This window comes from Coregonus clupeaformis, chromosome 22 (genome assembly GCF_020615455.1).
Source record: "Coregonus clupeaformis isolate EN_2021a chromosome 22, ASM2061545v1, whole genome shotgun sequence".
Lineage (NCBI taxonomy): Eukaryota > Metazoa > Chordata > Actinopteri > Salmoniformes > Salmonidae > Coregonus > Coregonus clupeaformis.
The window spans coordinates 2,669,185-2,685,801 of NC_059213.1; positions in this window are offsets into that span (position 1 = coordinate 2,669,185).

A 16,617-nucleotide genomic window follows, 5' to 3' on the forward strand; every position below is an offset into this window, starting at 1 on the left:
ACCAAACTGTCCCTCATCTATGAGAACAGTGAGTTCAAGGCTTGTAGTGGTGCAGTGCCCCTGTACCAGTTCTTCATGGAGAACAACCTTCAGAGCACTTTCACAGAGACTGCCAGCCTCCTCAAGATCCTCATCACCACACCCATGACAACTGCTGAGTCAGAAGGTGCTTCTCTACACTGAAAAGGATCAAGACCTTCCTGAGAAACAGCATGACACAGGATCGCCTGAACGCTCTGGCCATGCTCTCCATGGAGAAGAAACTTGTCAGGGACATTCCTGACTTTAATCAAAGGGTCATTGAGAGGTTTGCCACTCAGAAGGACAGACGGGCAAAATTCCTGTACAAATAAGATGACAGACACACACACACAGAGCAGCTCTGGCCGCATGTTTCTTTGTATATAGTTGACCTTAGCATAAAAAATCCAGTTATATATGGTACTCTAGAAAGTCTTAATAGTGTCTTTGCTAATATTACTGTATATATGTTGTTTTGTATCAATTAATTGTTGCAGTTCTGGAGCACATTAACAATTAGTCACATTTAGTATGATCATAAAATACTGTATGCTATTCTTCCAGTCAAGGTTTGAGTTCATCCACTTGATATCCATTTCTATATTATACATCCTTTCATACAGTGTAAGATTTCCTATAAACTTTATAATAATTTCATGTTATTGTCCACTTTCCACTCTGTTCTGACAGCATGCCTGTTGCGTTGCCTGTTTACTACCAATGGTGAAAAGTTCACTTTAAATGCAAATGAAAGGCTTGGGTTTGTGTAATATGTTTTTGTGTAAGAATGCCTCAACTTTTTAATATTGGCATTAAATAATTACTGAATGTTTCACTGAGCACTGCTGTCCTGCAGTTTGTGTTAAAATATATCGCGATGGTTACAGGAAAAAAAAAAGTATGGCACAGCCCCACCGAGAATATTTTTCACCAGCCGCCACTGTTTCTGACCAAGAACCAATCAAAACGGATGTGGCAGGCACTCGGGATTTGATTCGAAGAGGGGACCAAAATTGGAAGTGGGCAGGGCTTAATCACATTAAAAGCCTAATCACAATTGAAGTGGGTGTGGCTTAGAGCCAACCAGTCTGCTCTGAGAGGTTTGCCTGGAGTACATTCAGCATGCCTAACGTTACAAAACGTTTTGAACGTTTTCCAATTGAACTGATACGTATTTCACTCTGAACCTGTTCAAAGCGTTTTTGCAACAGAACTCAAAGCCGTTTCTAACCTTTAGGGGCTGTTCTTGGGGCAGTCCACCAGTGCTGGCAGCCTTGGTCCATTATGGTCATCTGTCTGAAGCACCTGTTCTCAGCACTAACTTGAGGGTCCCAGCCTGGGGTAGAGGAATGTAATGAAATAAATTACACTTGAGCCCTCCATTTTTATGCCCACTTTTCCAAACATAAAGCATATCAGTCTGTTTTTGCATAGGCCAGTGGTTTTCAACCCTCTTCTTGGGGAACCCCAGACATTTCACAATTTTGTTGTAGCCCTAAACAAGCAAACCTGATTCACCTATTCAAGGGCTTAATGATTAGTTGACAAGTTGAATTAGGTGTGCTAGCTGTGGAATACAGTGGAACGTCTGGGGGTCGTCAAGGAGAGGTTTTTAAAACCCCTAGCATATGGCTGTACTACTAAAAATATTTCCCCATTACAGAGACACACAGATCACTTTTTATTTTCTTATATGAGACTTACCTTTAGACAAACTCTCCTCAACCGTTTATGACTTTTACCCATTTTATTTTAAAACATCCTTCAGATTGGACCTGTACCATGATAGAAAAATTATAAACAAATACATTTTTATCTTCAATTTTCTAACATTTTAAATAAAATCCTGGTAAATTTAGCTGTACATACAGTTACACAGAATTTCTTGTCCAGGCAAAGTAATGTCTTTGAACATGAGGATGACTGTCCTACGCAAACTATCAACTCAACTGAGCCAATCAACTTAATCATTTCTTGACTGCGTTTACGTCATAGGCTCATATATTACGTCATACACGATTATGTCAACTACAACAGCGCACAGCGACCACGCCGAGAGATTATTTTCATACCAGTGTTGTCAAACAAACGATAATATTTGGCTTGACAATGGTGTAAGATATATGGTCTTTTTTTTACATTTTGCAATCATTTATTTATTAGTCTTCCTAGGCAGAAGGGTTGTCTATCTCCAATTATGTATATAAATAAGCAAACATAATTGTCAAGAGGTTTTGTGCATGTTTCGGCTAGCAGAGGGGTCCGCTCGCTCTAGTGGTTGCTTCACACGCTCTCGTAGTAGTAGTTCTCGCGCTAGGCTAGCCTGCAGACAGACTAAATCAGTTGAGACGGGACCGAGCGTCAGATATAGACACCAAGGGAAAGAGGAGACGGAGAGAGGTTGAGAACCGTACTTGTCAAGTCCTGGACTGACCGTGGGACCGGAACGTCCATGGCGCTGCCATGAGCTCTTCACAAGCATTCAAGGGATTGGGGAAAGTGGCGTAGGTGTCGCTTAGTTAGCTAATAGCTAACTATCCTCAATTCATGAAAATACTGGCTCAGAAAGTTGTAACTTGTAAAGTGTTCAATTAATACACAACACACAAGAAACCCGTGTCTTATAGTGCAGTTGCTAGCTAGCTGACAAGCTAAAGCTAGCTTAGCTAATGAAGGATTTCGAGGAGGTGTCAACCTAAGCAAACTCACCAGAAAGCCAGGTCACATAGGAAGAAAGCATGGAACAGGGGGAGACGAAAAATAATCCTGAATCATCACCAGACACAGGTGACTTTCTGTCAAAATGCATAGGTAGCTTAATAATTATGTAGACGAAAAAACGTGCTAACTCTGCTAGTCAAACTCAAATCAGCAAATTATTTCCTGCAATTTCTCAGAAAATGAGGAGCATGAGGATCGTGCTTTGGCGCCCTCATGTGGCGATCAAAGGGACAGCACCGGGGATGCGGCTTGGAAGTCCACGTCCTCATGCCATGACATCAACATGATGGATCAGAAGCTCAGACCTATTGAACAGCAACTCCAGTACCTGCTGAATAAGGCGGATGAGTTTCGGGCACATCTTTTATACAGGTAACGTTAGAGTCAGTTAGGAAAGTTGTTAATGTAGTCTAAGATAATGATAGGTAAAGGTTAGGTGAGTCAATGATTAGGTGCACCTAAACTATACAATTGCATCTAGTGGTGTTTCAAGTTATTGTTTATTATTTATCAAAAGGATTAAAGTAATACATAATGAATCCCTGTCCTGTGACATAACCATGTGTGTGTGTTGTCTGCAGACGTGACAATCTGCAAAAGGAAAACTTTTGCTCGTGTGGTGCCTACTTTCCTGCGGACCTGTCAGCCCTACTTCACTTACCTGGAGTCGACCGCTCTGCAGCTCCCTGCCCCAGCGCACGCCCTCTGCCCGTGTACATCCGCTCACGAGTAAGAGCCTTTCGAAACACAATCCTACTCACCTGAATCCGGGTAGGACAAAACTGTCCCTCTTTATTGACAAGTGTTGCTGAATCGCCTCTCTATCCTCAATTCATGCACCTTGGTTGGAAAGTGAGGTAGCGGCAGTGATCCTTCCCTTTGCACTGTTTATTGATATTACATGTATTCTACACTTCACACAAACATAAATGTCTCTGTGAATCAACTCTGGTCAAGAATAAAGGCTTATGAGAGGTTTGAGAAATAATAGAAAAATCAAGAGATGCTATAAACTGAGAGTTGTGTGTATTGAGTAATTGTGTGTATTTGTCTGTCTGTCTGTCTGTCTGTCTGTCTGTCTGTCTGTCTGTCTGTCTGTCTGTCTGTCTGTCTGTCTGTCTGTCTGTCTGTCTGTCTGTCTGTCTGTCTGTCTGTCTGTCTGTCTGTCTGTCTGTCTGTCTGTCTGTCTGTCTGTCTGTCTGTCTGTCTGTCTGTCTGTCTGTCTGTCTGTCTGTCTGTCTGTCTGTCTGTCTGTCTGTCTGTCTGTCCCATCTCTCAGTTGTTGACTTCTCCCAGCAGCTGTGTGCGAGGCTGGAGCAGCTGGTCTTGACCTACGCCTCCTTTGACTTTCTCTCTCTGGAGGAGGCTGAGCCGGCCAGGTGCTGTGCTTGCCAGAAGAGGCTGGTGGGAGGAGGCTTAGGACGACCTCATTGTAATGTCTGGAGTAGAGTAAATGGAATGGATTAAAACATGTGGTTTTCATATGTTTGATGTGTTTGATACCATTTAATTTATTCCATTCCAGCCATTACAATGAGCCCGTCCTCATAGCACCTCCCACCAGCCTCCTCTGTACTTACACCATAACATCTGAAGGCAGTGAGCCCACTAAACACACACATAGGCACATACAGACGCATAGCGCCGCTGTCGGGTGAAAACCTCATCTCCAAAACAGACACTTTTCAGGAAATTGAAAAAAAACTCCCATATTAGACTATTTTTGAACTTACAATTTCGAAATTTCAGAAGCTATTTTGAATATATTTTCTACAACTACTCTCGGCGGGTCTGACTTAGAATATGTGGACAACTACAAATACCTAGGTGTCTGGTTAGACCGTAAATTCTCTTCCAGACTCACATTAAGCATCTCCAATCCAATGTTAAATCTAGAATCGACTTCTTATTTCACAACAAAGCCTCCTTCACTCATGCTGCCAAACATGCCCTCGTAAAACTGACTATCCTACCGATCCTTGACTTCGGCGATGTCATTTACAAAATAGCCTCCAACACTCTACTCAGCAAATTGGATGTAGTCTATCACAGTGCCATCCGTTTTGTCACCAAAGCCCCATATACTACCCACCATTGTGACCTGTACGCTTTCGTTTGGTTGGCCCTCACTACATATTCGTCGCCAATCCCACTGGCTCCAGGTCATCAATCCCAGCCTTATCTGAAGTCATTGGTCACCATAGCAACACCCACCCGTGGTATGCGCTCCAGCAGGTATATCACCCCTCCTTTGGCCACCATTCCTTCCAGTTCTCTGCTGCTAATGACTGGAAAGAACTGCAAAAATCTCTGAAGCTGGAGACTCTTATCTCCCTCACTAACTTTAAGCATCAGTTGTCAGAGCAGCTTACCGATCACTGCACCTGTACACAGCCCATCTGTAATTAGCCCACCCAACTACCTCATCCCCATATTGTTATTTATTTTGCATTGTATCTCTATTTGTACATCATCTTCTGCACATCTATCACTCCAGTGTTAATACTAAATTGTAATTATTTTGCACTATGGCCTATTTATTGCCTTACCTCCATAACTTATTACATTTGCAAACACTGTATATAGATTTTCTATTGTGTTATTGACTGTATGTTTTGTTTATCTCATGTGTAACTCTGTGTTGTTGTTGTTTTTATCGCACTACTTTGCTTTATCTTGGCCAGGTCGCAGTTGTAAATGAGAACTTGTTCTAAACTGGCCTACCTGGTTAAATAAAGGTTAAATAAAAAAAATGAAATAAAATGTTTAATTCATATTCATTAAAGATATTTAGTCAAGACTTGAAAAGTGCCATTTATTTCAAATGATAATTATTCAGTGTCTGCAACCCTCAAGAACCAGGGTGAGTCTGGGTCCCCCTTTAACTGGGCAAACACAACTTGCATATCGTCATAGACTAGGCCTAAACGTTAATCTTTTAACCTTGCTTGAATAAAACAATGCATTTTTAATAGTGAGAAAGAGTTGCGCTTTTCCTTTTAGATTATGATTAAGGTTTTTGATTGCACCTCGACTCAACGTTGGTTGAGCGCCCTCCACTTTTTCGTCAAATAATACATCTAAAAAAAATGTCATAGGTAAATTATTAAAAGCATTAAAATTGGGATTGGGATGTTTCCCACTTATTTATACAACCTACTCCACAAAGTTTAAAGAAATGTTCTGAAATAATTAAGAATTAAACAGAAGAAAATCAGAATTGAAGGCAACTATAATGCAAAGAATTTAATGGTCTATGGTTCAATCCTGTTTCTGGTCTAATGAATAGTTAATATTGTTCCTCCTCTTCCTTGTGGCAGCGCAGCAGCACACTGCCCTCCAAAGCCTGCAAAAAAAACGCTCGGACTGCCCCTTTCCTCGCCCTGCATGGAACATCCAGGGTCACGTCCTTGGTGACGTGTGGGGTGACGTCCGGGGTGACCACAGCAACATCCTCTGGAAAAGGACAAAAGCGGGACAGAACGTAAATAAATGCAAACCGTAGGTTCTAAACACTGGCCAGTTGAATGGGATCTTTTATTTCAGCTCATGAAACATGGGACCAACACTTTACATGTTATCATGACAAATGGCACCTGTCAGAGTGCTTTCTATAAGTCTTACTCACCTGCTTGGATGGCAGATGGCAGAGTGGCGGAGACGGCCACCATGAGAGGCTTTTCTTCAAGTGTGACGTCCACAACCTCCAAGAGTGAAGAAGCCGGGTATGCATTTGTGTTAGGGAGAGGTCCAAAACCTCCAGCTGAGAACAAGCCGGGTCTGCCTCTGTGTTAGGGGTGATGTCCACAACCTTCAGGTGGGTAGAAGCCGGGTCTGCCTCTGTGTAAGGTGTGATGTCCACAACTTCCAAGTGGGAAGAGACAGGTTCTACCTCTATATTAGGGGTGACTTCCACAACCTCCAGCTGGGAATAAGCCGGGTCTGCCTCTGTGTCAAAAGTGATGTCCACAACAACTAGGTGGAAAGAAGCCAGGTCTGCCTCTGTGTTAGGAGTGATGTCCTCAACCTCCAGGTGGTAAGATACCGGGTCTGCCTCTGTGCTACGGGTTTTGTAAACAACCTCCAGGTGGGAAGAAGCCAGGTCTGCCTCTGTGTTAGGGGTGATGTCCGCAACCTCTAGGTGGATAGAAGCCGGGTCTGCCTCTGTGTAAAGGGTGATGTCCACAACCTCCAGGTGAGAAGAAGCCCGGTCTGCCTCTGTGTTAGGGGGGATGTCCATAAGCTCCAGGTGGGAAGAAGCCGGGTCTGCCTCTGTGTTAGGGGGGATGTCCATAAGCTCCAGGTGGGAAGAAGCCGGGTCTGCCTCTGTGTTAGGGGGGATGTCCACAACCTCCAGGTGGGAAGAAGCCCGGTCTGCCTCTGTGTTAGGGGTGATGTCCACAACCTCCGGGTGGGAAGAAGCTGGGTCTGCCTCTTTGTTATGGGGGATTTCCACAACCTCCAGGTGGGAAGAAACCTGGTCTGCATCTGTGTTAGGGGTGATGTCCACAGGCTCCTTGTGGGAAGAAGTCAGGTGTGCCTCTTTGTTAGGGGGGATGTCCACAACCTCCAGGTGAGAAGAAGCGGGTCTGCCTCTGTGTTAGGGTGATGTCCACAACCTCCAGGTGGGAAGATGCTGGGTCTGCCTCTGAGTTATGGGTGATGTCAACAACCATACGGTGGGAAGAAGCAGGGTCTGACTCTGTGTTAGGGTGATGTCCACAAACTTCAGGTGGGTAGCGGTCTCAGCCTCTGTGTTAGGGGTGACGTTCACAACCACCAGGTGGGAAGAAGCCAGGTGTGCCTCTTGTGTGGTTGATGTCCGCAACTCTAGGTGAGAAGCCGGGTCTGCCTCTGTGTTTGGGGTGATGTCCACAAGCTCCTGATGGAAAGAAGCCAGGTGTGCCTCTGTGTTAGGGTGATGTCCTCAACTTTCAGGTGGGAAGATACCGGGTCTGCCTCTGTGCTACGGGTTTTGTCAGCAACCTCCAGGTGGGAAGAAGCCCGGTCTGCCTCTGTGTTAGGGGGATGTCCAAAAGCACAAGGTGGGAAGAAGCCGGGTCTTCCTCTCTGCTAGGGGTGATGTCAACATCTGGTGGGGAGAAGCTGGGTCTGGCTCTGTGTTAGGGGGATGAATCCTCAACCTCCAGGTGGGAAGAAGCCGCGGTCTGCCCTCTGTGTTAGGGGTGATGTCCACAACCTCCGGGTGGGAAGAAGCTGGGTCTGCCTCTTTGTTATGGGGGATTTCCACAACCTCCAGGTGGGAAGAAACCTGGTCTGCATCTGTGTTAGGGGTGACAATTAAAATCCTGATTGGCTCTACTACTACAAGGCACCAGGATGTCATGACAAAAGGCATCTGTCAGAGTGCTCTCTATGAGTGCTACTCACCTGCTTGGATATCAGCTGGTAGTGTGGCGGAGAAGGCCACCACTAGGACAGGGGGAACTCGCAGCGTGTCTGCAGTAGGCTGGAAGTAGCTTTTCACCTCGTCCGCCACAAAGGCACAGACAGAGCTCATAAAAAAAGGGGTCTTGAGGTCATCCAGGGAGAAGGACTGGCTGATTCTCCCGAGGATCGACCTCACAGAGTCAAAAGCAGCAGCCCGGGAGAAAGGGGTGGTGAGGAGAAGAGGCCTTCACATGTTGGAGAGTTTCTTCTCCCTACGGCCACCACCATACTCACAGCCATCCCGCTTAGGAGGATGGGGTGATCTGAATGGCCTTCCTCTGGCTGAAGCCACGGGGCCAGGAGGATCCTGGGCACCAGCTCCACCACCACCTGGGATGGGCTGAGCAGGTTGCTACAGGGCTTATTGGACAGCTTGTCCAGAATGCTCCTCACAGCTCTCTCCACGATGATGTGGACCTTGGGGGTCGCTGAAATCAACAAAAAGCAGCAGAGAAAGCTAAACGATGTGCAATGTTCACACAGAGAACACTGCCCTAGTTATTTTCTGCATAGCTCCAGATGTGTAGATGAATGGAGCAAGCTGTATGCAGGGCAGTACATGGAACTCACATGTCAGCGCCAGCTGGAGAGGTGGTGTGCATAGAGCGGCGGAGCTTGCAGACAGCCTTGTGCTCCATGTCAATCATTTTTAGGCAGGTGTTTACTTCCCAGGTCTGCCGTAGGAAACAGGAAGTCCCATTAGTGTAATTTCACAACAGATATATTCTGCTGTACTGACTAGTTGTTGAAAGGCTAGAAAAGAGCTCACTGACTGATAGTCTAAGTCTCTAACTCTCATTCTCTTACCAGCCGAGCGAGTTCGTTCCCCTCCTCCAGGGTTTCCTTCCACACCCTTCAAATAAAACACAAAGCATTTCAACTTTCCTGGCTTCCTATTTATCTGTTGTTTATTTTACCCACACCTCCTGGAGTGCTGCTGGTGACAGAGAATGGCAGTGAAGGTGAGAGCTGACGTGGTACTCACCTCTCCCTAAGGGATTTTTTGCCCTGAGACACCAGCCAGTCGCTCATGTGCTCCATGGTGACATGGGGCGAGACCTGGCCTCGACTCTGGAGCAGCAGATAGTGGACCATGAGCTTCTTCTGCAAGATGAGGTAAGGTGTGAGACCGTGCCACTAAAGACCATATAATGTGCTTTCAGAAGGGCCTCTCGCAACATTTCACAACTGCTCATGTCTCACAATTTGCAAGTGATATTAAAAACTCTTATGACCATCTTCTCTAAACTGTCTTGAAATAAAACTCTTGTTTTGGGATTAAATCTATCTCTTTTTTTCTGTGGTTACTGTTTTTGTGGGATGAATCTTACCTGTTTATTGTAATATGCTTCCTCCCAGCAGGCCTGCAGAGTCTGAAAATAAAGGCTGCTTCTACAGAATTCCTTTGAAGATAATTAAAATAATTATACTTTATTAGGTACATTATGCACAGGCATTTACAGTATGCCAAAAGGAATATATCCTAAGATTATGTAGTGTATGGAAATTATGACTGTTTTAAGTGGAACTGAACGTGTGCTTTGTTTAAAGGAACCGAGGGGGGGATGGTTTATGATGGTATTTGAAATGTGCCTTTTTGAGGATGACGCCCGAGGGGAGACTGGTGATTGGCCAGAAGAGGGGGTAACCCTTATTTTGGCAGTGTCTATATAAGAAGGGTTTTGGACAATAAACCCCAGAGCGGTTATTATAATTCGAGGCAACTGCTCTCCAGACAACGCGTGTCTGTAATTTATGCTGTAACCTCGTGGTATGAATAAAAACTTCTGACACGATGCAGCATAGATGGACTCTTTTGTTGACAGCAATGATGACCACCATTCATCATATACTACATAATGGCGAGCTTGCCAGGAGGGATGATGCAATCCTTCTTTGCTGCATTTGGAGTCGCCAAGCTAACTCAAGCTGACTTTGATTTGGAGTCATGACCCGACTAAACACAGCTAAGTTGTTGGTTTTGTTACTGCTTATGTACACTGGAGGAATGTACCCTTACGACCGTGTTTCGGGTGGCGTTATGGCTGTTGACTAGGAGTCTGAAAAATTTCTAAATTTGGTTGATGGGTAAACGGTAAATAATTTTAGAGCAATCGATGGTAGAGATATTAACGGCAGATATTGGCAGAATGAAGTCAGGAATACGTATGCATTTTAGGGCATTGTCAATCTGGAAAGACCTCAAAACGGGGCGACTCGTAATAATAATTATTATTATTATTGAGTGGGCTAAAAATCCTGTGTGTGAAGTGTTAGACTTGGGCAGGTTGGTTCTGGGAACCATGAATTGAACAATTGTATTTATGTTATACTCCTCCTCTGGCCGACGGGAAATTGGCTGGGGGTAACCTCTCGATATGATATTCATAATTCAAGGCAGCATAAAGTTAGATGGATATATGGATAATGATTTGGGGACAATGCTAGGATATTTGTTGGCGTAGTAGGCCGCAGTTAGCTAAAGGCTAATGGTGAGTGATTATGCTTCATGCTACATGATACATAGCTGCTAATGATAATGCTAAAGGCTAATTGTGTTGAGTGCTACATGCTAGCGGATGTCCTTAAAGGCCCCGTACCGACGGATTAAAGTCTTTTAAATTTGTATTTGTGTGTAAGTCAGGTTATATGTTTTGTGAGCTCTGTTATGTGTAATTGTGTGAGTATAAGGTATAAAATGGTGGAGCTGTAGCGTAATGCTGTCGTTCTGTGGTGGGGGAAGCATGGCTTTAAAATTGGATGTGCGCATGTGCGTGATTTTACGGGGCTAAAACTACAACATGTGGTTATGTGCTAAGCCTACAAAGCACGGCATTATGGGTAAGGGTCATAGGTCCCATGTGGGGGGTCGGAAGGGACAATAGTCACAGAATAGAGAGATTTTGGAAAAAATCTCCTAGGTGTTAAACGGCTGTTGTTTGAATGTGAAACTATTTGGCGAGATGTAGTAAAGTTATAAATCAAATATATGTTGACGGAGTATAATTAATTAAATTAAAAGACGATTAAAATTAAATGAAATGTTTTGGAGCGATCTATTTAATAAATGTATGGGCATGCGTTTAATTTTGTGACACTACACTACAGAAAGGGGGAGTTGGAGTTTATGGCACGAGATTAGGGAACGTTTTGTTTTATGGCACTAGTCGGCACCACGATGGGATGCTGAAATTCAAGCATGAGGTTAAAATGATATTTGCGCATGCGTGGGATTCTGCAAAACAACACATTGGTTAAACTGCAGGGGGAGACAGAGGAACACAGACGACGGAACAAATACGCATAAAGAGATTTTAACACGAATCTTATAAGTTTAAACGGCGGTGGGTTAAGATGAAACTTGTTTTGGGACCTATTGAATTTATAAATTAAATATATGATAACGGATTATAATAGATTGAATTAAATAATTAGATGACGGATTAAAATCTAAATGTTTTTGAGCGATCTATAATTAGTCCTGAGTTAAAGTCTTAGAACGAATGTAGAACGGACGAATATTGAATGTGGATAACTTGGTTAATTGCATTAACTACTAAAATGTGATTCTGTGTTTCTATGTTTTTTTGAAATATGAGAGACACAGGGAGCGAGGTGAGGCGAGACGAGAGAGAGAGGAGGGGCTGACGGGTGCGTGGCGTGACGTCACATGACGTGACGTCACATGACGCGGCAGAGAATCAGATATCAGGCTAGGCTACAACATTTTCCAATTTAAAGAAATGTGATAAAATGACAATTTTGCATAGGCTTGGCAAAATACTATTTGAATAAAATTTACATTTTGGAGGCTATGTGCATCACTGGGCTGGATTACAGTTCGATTGGAAATCAGGTACTGACATTATTTTGCAATAATGATACTTGGGGATTATATCATAGGAAGAAACAAGGGGTTATGGGGATTGTAGTGTTGTAGGGGTACAGGCTTTGTATTAGGATTATAGTCTGAAGTTTAATACTTGCATTTGATGGGTTATGGTGAGAGAGCCATTAATAGCTAAATTGATAAGATAGGGAAATAAAAATTGATTTTAATTATTCATTTTTTTTTTTATTAGATTTTTAATTGATTTTTAATTTTTATTGGAAGTGGGTTTTGAATAAAACATTGAATTGAATTTTTTGATAGTCAGATTTTCGTCCGTTTATTTATTTAAAAAATTTAAATTTTTTATAGTGTTTAGGTTATATTAAGAATTACAGGGGGAAGCCTACATAAGTTATATAGTCTAAAATAGGATAGTTCACAATAAAGGAATAGAAAGGCTTGTTACAATGGGGAAAAAGATATCAGGACTATGAAAGTCATTACACGGGTTGAAATAGTGGTAATCCTTTAATTAAAGTGTTGCTAGGGTATCTGGCAAGTGAAACAAAAGTTGCCCTTCATTCTCAAACAGAAATTGATAAAATATGTCAGCAATAAGATAGGTTTAAAAAGTAGAGCTTAGGGAGGTTTATTCTCAGCTTACAGTCATCATCCAGGAGAGTGATTATGGCATCAGAGATGAAGACGAATACAAGCAGAAACGACGGTAAAAATGAATTCAAAACTCCAGAAGGAAGAAAAACCGAGATGTCTGGAAACGAAGAGAAGAATGAGGTTCAGAAAGATGAAGATAAAGATGAAGAGAAGAAAAACTGATGAAGAAAAGGATCCCAACAATAGGAGAATGTCTGGGAAAAAGAGGGAGGTTAAGGAGGATGGAACGTGAAGGAGATGAGGAGGATGAAGATGAGAGTGATTGATGAGAGGTCATGGGTGGAGGTGACTCTGTGATCAGAGGGAAGTGGCAAGAGAGGAAAGAAGAAATGGATACTAGAGATTTGATCTCTGATGAAAGTTGAAGGTACAAGAGCAAAGAAGAAATGGAGAAGTGGAAGAAGTAACACGACTGGATGAAGACCTCAAGAATTGAAGGAGAAGAATAATACAGTGAGGCCAAAGGAAAGGCCACTAGTAAGAAGATGATATTTCAAGAACAGAACTTAGAAGATAACCTTTTGAAGAATACTGATATGTCAACAACGAGAAAGAACAAGACGAAGAAACTCTGAAAACTCAATCATACAACTGGTGGAGAAGAGAAGTTTTGGTTATGAAGAATCAGAGTGAACCAAATCAACAATCACTGTTACAGCTTCAACTGGACAATGTCAAGTGCAATTGTACCAGCCAAGGGGGGTACCAGATGTTCCATATCCACAGCAACAAGTCAGGAGGAAACAAGAGAACATTTTTAAGGAAGATACAGGGGCAATTCAAGATCACCTGTTCTCCAGGTGAACCCTAAATATTCTAGAGTGCCTAGAATATCCGGAAGGGGGGTATCAGCTGAGAGCATCGATTAGAGAAGAAGAGAAAATAGCCAACAATTGAAGTAAAAACAACCGACCATTAGAAGTGATAGTGAATAGGGGAAAAACTTATCTGGGTTCAGCCTAAAGAGGTTAAACATATCACTCTGTAAAATAAACTAATTAGGTTAGGATAGGGATTGGAAGTAGTAAAACAGTTTAAATACTCTTAGGGAATCAATTGAGTTCTGCTATAGAAGTCAAATAGGAATTAAAAGAGACAATATACCAATGACATTGTGGGAAGAGATGCATGGTGTAAATTGAAGTGTTCAATCAGAGGCACACTAGACGACTGACTGTCTGGTAGAATATTTTAAGAAGTAGGGTTTTTGGGAATCATTTGCTTAAAAGATAATATCATAGGAAGGATGATAATGTATTAGATTGCCTGTTGGACAATCTGTCTGGGAAAATAAACTTAATAGAGTGACTGTTATTCTGGGTTACATCCTTACACCAAGAGATTTGAGGTTAGGCTAAAAGGTGTTTAGTCGTTTTGCCAAGTCTGTGTGTAATGAGTCAGAAGCAGGTGGGGAACTTTCCCAATCACATAGTCTAAACATTTGGTGGTAGGGGATTTTGTGAAAATCAGGGGAAAAGGTTTTAAATGTTATGAGAGGAGAAGATTAGATTAAAATAAGTTAGGAGTAGATTAGGGTTGAAGGAACTCTGAGACAGTAAGCTAAGTTTTAAAGTTAGTAGTAAGAGAGAGAGAGAACAGTAATGAATGACACTTTAGAATAGAAAGATCAAGGTAATTGTGGGTACCTTTTGTTATAATCAAAAGGTTTAAAGTTTAGAGGTAGAACTGAAAGGGGGAAAAAGTGACACTAGTGGTGATGGATGGAAGTACAAGTAAAGAGTTCAGAGCTTTGGGAAAACTAGGGATGAGGTAGTAACAATAATGACATCACCACGTGAGTCTATTAAAACAACAGTGAGAAGTAATTTAACTCTTTCAACATTGATAGTTATTAAAGCCATAAATATAGCGCATTTGATTATAAGGGTCCAGCATCAATTATAGGGGGGAAAATACTGTTATTAGGGTTAGGAGAATAATAATTATAATATGCCATTTAGGATGATGACGTTTCTTTCACAGAGAGAGAGAGAGAGATAATTAGGGAGAATATGTGTACTTATCTAGTGAAAGCATTAACATTTGTTTTGGTTAAGAATTATTGGTTAAAGGGTTATGTAATTTGTAAGGTGACGCTTATAATGGAAGATTTGAAGTCTGTAGAAGTTTCCACAGTCACAGAGGGAGTTAAGGATAAGTTTATTACAGTAGTCACTCCAACAGTGAATAATACACATAGGATATGGGTAACTTTTCCACTAGAAGGAATTAAGGGTTTTAATTCATCAACTAAGTCAACAACGTTAATGGTAACTTTGGGAAGGGATTAATGATACGATGGTAATAGCAAATGTAGGAAGGATGACAACAACTTTTCTGAAATTAGAGGTAGCAAGAGGGATTCAGGAGGTTATGGTACAAATGGGATTAAAATAGGAGAGCAGATAGAAACAATATAGATTAATCTGAAATGGAGAAGATAGATTCATCATGGAGCTACAGGATGAGGTCTTTGATTTTGATGACAGACGGGAAGAGGTATCTGCAGTGCCGCTTGTTCTTCTGTTGTGAAAATTAGAGATAGATAGGCAGGTAGGAATATTTGGTTCCAGTAAATAATTCTGTAGGAATCCGTGAGGAATCTTGAGGGTTGATGTCTGTTGGGGATGCCAGCCCAAGACGTGTTAGACGGTCGCGCGGCCTCTGTCAGGTATGGGTCAGTGTTATGCTTTGTCATAACTGTGGTATCAGCAACAGTCATTGACCGATAAAATAATGTCGTTGTCAGAACAGTGGTTTAAGCCTAGGTTTAAGTAGTGTTCTTGGGTAAATGAATTACCCTATGGGAATTGTTAAATGGGAAAGGAAAATCAGGTAACAACGGAATCCTGAAGTATTCAGGTGAAACATTGAGGGCTAAAAGTTGTTTTTGTTCTAATAAAACATATGAGGTAAGGGGTATGTTTATGGGAATATCAGATTGTGATGATTATAGGATGACTTTGGATAAGCATGAACATAAGGTTAGAGAGGACAAATATAATGTTACTTTTTATATACAGTTAGTAAGAAGAGCAGGACTTTGATGGTTAAAAGATTAGCTTTTGACTGACAATGTAACTATGGGGAATTTTAGAGATATTTGGTGGGTTTGTGATGATAAAGTATATATATTTTTACCCTATGGAGGGATAGGATTTTGGTATGTGTCAACGTTGAAGCTTCCATATGAGGCTTTTACTATTAAAAGAGAGATAGCATCGAACACAGAAATCTGAAGCTAGGGTTGAAAATGGGGTGAAAAGAGATATGGTGACATTTAATAGTCTTCAAGCCTATCATTGAAGGATAAGTCTAAGGGAGAAGGGGGGACTTCTTCCATGATATGGTGTAACATTTGGGAAGATCATATTGATAAATATTAGTTATACTTTGAGTTCAGATAGTTCAGATAATATCACTGGGGTTATATATATGCATTGGAAAATATCAGGGATGCATTTGGTTGCAAGATCAGTTAGGCCAGTAGGGGGCAGTGATGGGTTACATTTTAATCACAGCTTTGATAGCACTGTGTAATATGTTACTGACTTTTGAGAAAGTTATGAGATTGAGATAGGTTGGAGAAGTGGTGCCTGGAGGCAACACTCAGATGCCATTGTTGACTGTTCCGGATCTGGACGAAGAGGGACAAGTGGCCTACTGATGGATAAATATCATTTTTGATTATTTGATCATTTTATTTTTATTGTTTCAAGGAAAACATTTTTTTTAGGGTGATTTTAGTATGATTTTAGAATGATTTTATGAATCAAGGGGGGGATAGGTTAATGTGATTCATACATCATTTATATGTCATTTTTATATTCTTAAATTGATGTTGAGGTTTAATTTGAAAATGTTGTTTTGCAAAAGATACTGTTTGGTCTTTTATTTATTTTCTTCCAGAAGCATTT